The sequence below is a fragment of the Microtus ochrogaster genome, chromosome 1 (assembly GCF_000317375.1).
Source record: "Microtus ochrogaster isolate Prairie Vole_2 chromosome 1, MicOch1.0, whole genome shotgun sequence".
NCBI classification, from domain to species: domain Eukaryota; kingdom Metazoa; phylum Chordata; class Mammalia; order Rodentia; family Cricetidae; genus Microtus; species Microtus ochrogaster.
In genome coordinates this window covers 19,249,394-19,255,962 of record NC_022009.1, presented here as the reverse complement: position 1 = coordinate 19,255,962, position 6,569 = coordinate 19,249,394, and the positions used below count along the sequence as shown (strand labels likewise).

At 41.7% G+C, this 6,569-nt stretch overlaps 1 pseudogene; it reads right to left on the bottom strand.

The window, feature by feature from the left end:
• LOC101986610 overlaps positions 1-6,569 on the bottom strand; it is a 12,562-nt pseudogene that overhangs the window by 4,835 nt on the left and 1,158 nt on the right.

The following is a 6,569-nucleotide window of genomic DNA, read 5'->3' as shown; positions in this document are numbered from 1 at the left end:
TCTGACCTCACTTCCTCTTCCGCCCAGCATTCTGCTCCGTTCACTCCTCCCCCTACGTTCTAATCTATCAGGGCAAGCAGCTTCTTTATTTAATTAACCAATGGCCTTCCTCCATCAAAAAAGTATGGCTATATTCTAATAAAGTTTTATAGTAATGGATTACTTAATAGTGATACAGTCAAAGTACTGTCAACCTTGTAACTGTTTGTACTTAGGCAAACCTAGAAGGTTGAGCCTGTTCTTAGGTTTCAAATTCATATAGCATGTGATTAAACCTTTGTTTATCAAAACAGAAAAGACACAGTTTAAAAAAATACTAGTCTATAGGATTTTCAGCTGCTAGAGTTTTCAAGAACCCCTCCCTGCCTTGTATGCAGTCCATAGGTGGCTAAACTATTGTATGTTCCATTACTAGTTGCCAAAAAAAAAAAAAGCTCCAGACAAGTCCTTGTTAGACTCTTGTTCACATCACTAAAAATTATAGGCTACACTTGTCTGAAGTAGTAAAAATGGAAGAATGTTCCCAGATGTTGGTCCCTTTGAGTTCTAAATTGAAAACTATGACACATTAAAAGAACGGCTCTTTAAAAATTCCTGGATGTGGAGAAGGCTCAATAGGTAATGTGTTTGTTGTGCAAGCATGAGGGCTTGCATTTGGCTACCCATTAACTGTGTAAAAGTTGGGCATGATGGCACTCATCTGTAACACCAGTAGTTGGGCATGGTGGTACTCATCTGTAACACCAGTAGTTGGATGATGAAACAAGATCCCTAGGATTGGTTGGCTTCCTGGCCAGCCAGTCTAGCCAAAATGGAAAGCTCCAGGTTTAAAGAGAAACTGCACAAAAAATAAGATGGAGTGAGAGGAAGACACACTGTTAACCAACCCCCTACACCAGCACGTAACATGGAGAGGGAGCACATAAGCACAACAGCCTCCGAGAGAGGAGCCAGCAAAAAAAATCACAAACGTTCACTTTGTTCTGTTTTTGAAAGTTAACAGTGGCTATTGCTAGAATTGAAAGTGAGCACCCATGCTCAACCTGCTGCTCGGCTATGGATCATTGCATCTACTTCCTTTGGCTCTATGATGACAGGGTAGTCACCAATCTGATTACAGGGGAAGACCAGCTCAGGCACCCTCTCCACTATTGGTAGGAATCTTACCTGGGGTTATCCTTGTTGGTTCCTAGGAATTTCCCTAGCACCAGATTTCTCCCTAACCCCATAATGGTTCTACCAAGATATCTTTCATTGCCTTCTCCCTTCATCCCTCCCCCAGCTCCACCATCCTGTTCCCTCATGTTCTCCCCACTCCTGCCCCCAACTCCTCCCCTCTAACACCCCACCCCATCTCCAGTTTACCCAGGAGATCTCATCTATTTCCCCTTCCCAGGATGATCCATTTGTGTTGGGAGCTGTGACCCCCCAGATCCTGAATTTCTCGTAAACAATGTGTTATGCTTGCAGCTGCTCTGAACACAAGACCCTCAGGAGTTCCTGATGGCAGGGGAGTGGTTTCTGGTGTGTTTGGCTGGGGTGTGGCTATCAGTTAAGGATCCCTATATAAGTTGTCCCTGAACACAATAAAGGGGGGCATTCCTGTTTCAAGGATGACCTGTGGCTCTGTCTGTGTGTCTTTGTGTGTTTCAATTTCCAGGCCCTTGCCCAGCTGGCGAATGGTCCCGTGTAGTAATAAGAGTGGCGGGGCTTCGCCCCCAGCACCCCGGCCGCCTGCTAGCTTATGCCCCGAAATAACAACACACAAACTGTATTCATTTAAAGACTGCTTGGCCCATTTCTATCTAGCCTCTTCTAGGCTAATTCTCACATATTAATTTAGCCCATTTCTAATCATCTGTGTAGCACAGCTAGGTGTGCTTACCGGGAAGATTCTAGCCTGCGTCCATCCTGGGTCTGTAGAGCATGGCGTCTCTGAGAGGAGCTGCATGGTTTCTGAGCTCACTTCCTCTTCCTCCCAGCATTTTGTTCTGTTTACTCCTCCCACCTATGTTTTAACCTATGAGGGCCAAGCAGTTTCTTTTTATTGCTTAACCAATGAAATCAACAGATTGATATATGACACTCCCACATCAGTCCCGTAGTTCAGGCTCTGCACTAGGTAGTAGTATGGATGCCACACTTTTTGTCCCTCTTAGGGTCTTCCTTGTTACCTAGTTTCTTTAGAGCTGTGGGTTGCAATCTTGTTATCCTTTGCTTTACATCCACTTAGGAGTGAGTACATACCATGTTTGTCTTTCTAAGTTTCTGTTACCTCACTCAAGATATTTTGTAGTTCTATCCATTTGCCTGCAAATTTCCTGATGCCATTGTTTCTTACAGCTGAGTAGTGCTTCATTGAGTAAATGTACCACATTTTCTTTATCCATTCTTCAGTTGAGGGGCATCTAGGTCGTTTCCATGTTCTGGCTATTACAAATAATGCTGCTTTGAACATAGGTGAGCAATTGTCCTTGTAGTATGATTAAGCATCCCTTGTGTATATGACCAAGAATGGTACATAAATTGACTTTTTGGAGCACATTCCCTATAGTGGGATGCCTTACTCGGCCTTGATGCAGAGGGGAGGGGTTGGTCCTGCCTCAACTGAATGTACCAGGCTTTGTAGACTCCCTATGGGAGGCCTTACCCTTTTGGAGGAGTGGATGGGGTGGGCTAGGGGGAAGTGGGGGGAGCAGGAGGAGGGATGGGAGGGGGAATTATGACTGCTATGTAAAATTAATTTTAAAAAATTAAAAAAGAAAGAAATAATAAAAAAGTGAGCATCAATCATGGCCAGAATCCCACTCTTTAGATTCAAGCATTCACATGAAAATATTGAACTATAGTGGGCATTTACTTTATAGAAGTGTTCTCATTTATTGTTTAAAATAAGTATACCAAGGCTGAAGAGATGGCTCAGAAGTTGAGAGCATGTACTGTTCTTAAGTTGTTTTGGTTTGGTTTGGGTTTTTCGAGACAGGCTTTCTCTGTGTATCCTTGGCAGTCCTGGAACAAGATCTGTAGACCGGGCTGGCCTCAAACTCAGAGATCCACCTGCCTCTGCTTCCTGAGTGCTGGAATGAAAGGCATTGGCCACCACCACCTGGTTACATGATTTATGAATATATTGTGAGCTGTATAGCACTTACATGTGGCATCATCTTATTCGTTTCCTTATGACATATCAAAACCCATGCAATGTTACTTAAGTGTATTACTTCTCTCTTCATCGGAAGTTAGAAGTCAAGGAGCCTGGCTCCCAAACTCTGGCCCTTTTCTGATCTCCTCACTATGTACAAGATCATCTTTCTAGCCATTCTCTACCAAAGCCCTGCACCCAGCTAGTAGTTTCTAATGGGTTTAATCCTATACATATATTTTAGATAATACTCTAACCAGAAGCCTCTTATCCTTTTCATATAAGGTATCTATCCAGATTCATAAAGGGTAACAGGCTTCTCAAAGGTCACACTGTCAAGTAGTAGAGATATTAGTAGATATTTTCCAAATATAACTTCTTATAGAATTGACTATTACCTCATTGAAAGGGGCTTCTATGGACATTTCATGGATCCCCCCCCCCAACTTGCAGACTGTTTTGTTTCAGTCTTGTAACCCTTAAATTAGAGCCTTAAGTCCTAGAATGAGAAACAATCCCATAGATTCAAATGTTGGAATATTTGGTTCTCAGTTGGTGGAACTGTTTGGGGAGGATTACTACAGGGGACTTGGGGAATTAGCTCTTCCCTTCACCATTCAGGCTGTCAGGCTTGGTGGCAAGAACCACAACCCCAAGCGATCTCACTATTCCTTTCCCAATGATTAAACTTCGAATGTCTCCGACTCCTCTAGAGACTACTAAAATCTACTGTAGGCCCTATCACCAGCTTCTAATTTGAGCAGGTGAAGAATGGGACCTATGGTATGCTTTCCTAACAAGATACCAGGTCATACTGAAACAGGGACACTTTGAGGATCTATGATCTATCTTCTTTCCCTAAACACATTTTGTCTTCAAATTTTAAATCACGGTGGGAGGGTTTCTGGTACATTGCTAAAAACTGGGAACCATAGCTTCATTCTGTAATCCCTACATCATGAGGCAGGAAGATCCATCTTATTTAATTTAAAGGCTATCAAGTTATTGACAGTTAACTGGAGCATCTTCCTTCTCTGGAAGATGAATGTGAGATTTGTTATATGCCAATGGTGAAACATTATTTGTTAAGCTTTAGTTTTTACATGTATTTATTTTTGTATATGTGTGTGGGTGCCTGTGTCCTATGGTGCTATGGGCATGTGGAAGTCAGGAGACAAAGGAGGAGAGTCATTTCTCTCCTTCCTGATATGGGTTCTAGGGATCAAACTCAGATTGATGGACTTGGAATCAGGCACATTTACTCGCTGAACAATCTCACTAGGCCTGAACATTTCCAAACCAAGTGTTTAGGTACATGCCTCTAATTTTGGCATCTAGGAGGCTGAGGCAGGAGGACTGTGGGAGGCCAGTCTGGGCAACACAGTCACTTCCACATAGGTTTGTCTCAAAACAGGGCAAAAACTTTCCAGAGAAACATATTTAGAAATATAAAGACAAGTTTGATTCTAGAGCAAGTCTCATGACTAAGTTTTTGCAAATAAAAGCATTACAAAATTGGCCAGTGTATATGCATATTTTCTGTTAAGTGATTGAGTGACATCTGTTGTCCACAACTGGCTTTTAAAAATTGATGAGATATCACTGTACACATTTCTTATAAAACACTGATCATCTGAAAACAAACCTACCTAACTCAAAACAAACTACTCCCTGAAGTAATCACTTGAAAAATCAAATGTTACTGAGTCAAGCCCCCACCCTCATGCAGATTGGTTACCAATTATTGGGTAAAATTTATTCACAATGTAGTTTCACCTGGAGACAAGACATTAGGTCTCCAATTCACCTCCGCAGAAGCAGGATTTCAAGGTATTTCTGTGGCAAAGTGAGGTGGCCTATAACATAAGGAGATGTTACTTGAGCTAATTTTTAAAGAAGGTAATCAGTGGTCTGTGCACATACAATCAAACCTCATGGCACTTCACGGGACACTTTTCAAAAAGTTGGGGTCCATGCTTTATACTTTGACTCCTTTAAAATTCTGTATTAACTGGAGACAGTAACTTCATACCTCTTAAACCCCAAATTTCCATCTTCTACACAGGGAAAATAATAGGCTCATTTTATGGAGTTTTGTTTATAGTTGTGTGTATGTGTGTGCATGTGAATGCAGATGCCCTCGGAGACCAAAGGTATCCTGTCCCTTATGTAGTGATATTCCATTTGTATTTTAATAAATAAAGCTTGCCTGAAGATCAGAGAGTAAAACAGCCCCATTGGTCAGCCTTACAGACCAGGCAGTGGTAACACACACCTTTAATCCCAGTAGCCACACTAGTTGCCATAGAAACCAAGCAGTGTACACCTTTAATCCCAGTTCTAGAAAGGATCATAAAATGAGAGGGGACAGCTCTCAAACACAGTCTCATTCTGAGATTTCTGGAGGGAGGATCACCATTTCGGACTGAGGTCGAGGTAAGAGTCAGTGGTTGGTTGTTTTGCTTTTCAGACATTCAGATTGAACCCCAGTTTCTCTCTCTGAGTTTTTATTAACTATGCATCACCCCCTGAAACTGGAGTTACAGATGGTTGTGAGCTAGGCAAACTGAGTGCTGGGATTCGAACTTTGGTTCGAATAAGTTTTATCTCCCCTTATGGTTTTATCTTTGCACGGAAAAGATTTTTTAAGACAACAGAAGTTTGTAATCCAAAGCAAGGTGCAATAATTCCACCTGTTTGGCTAGTGCTCTGGTGCCAGGGGGACCAGTAAAATCAGCCCAAAAGAATAAAAATCTCAAGAAGACCCCATCCATAAGTTATAGCACCCCTATTATTATTAACCTATTCTTCCAATCCTAAGTTCTGCTCGACTCTCTTCAAGAAATCTTCACACTTCTAATACTCCCACGTGTGTTTCTAGCCTCTCAGTTTCTACTACTTCACTCCCAGACCTGCATGTTTCTTCCACAGTCAAGTGCAGAAACAGGAGGGAAGATAGGGATGAACACAAAGCCTTACTTTAATAAAGGCTGTCCTGGACACATCAAAGTTTCCTTTGGATTAATGCAAGTGATGTCTCCCCCCCCCCCCGCAATATTGAAATTTAAACTCTGAAATATTGTTGCTATCTTCCTGTTTCCTTGTTTACTAGTAAGAGTGGGAATGCTTTTATAACTGGCACAGTACACGGTGTTGCAAGTTCTATGTCAAAGGCTATGGGAGCACTGAGGGAATAATTCATGTTGCATATTTATAGAGTACAGTGAACTTCAAGCACTGCGTCCCAGGAGGTGCATACTGAAGGTGTGGAAATTCACGGCATATTCAATAAGAATATTATGTCTTTCAGGATGGAGTATGGAATGAACAGCAGCAAAACAACAAAAAACCAAACCATACCACCACTCCAGAAAACATCACCAGACTCAAGTTTTTTTTTTTTTTTTTTTTTTTTTTTTTTTTTTTT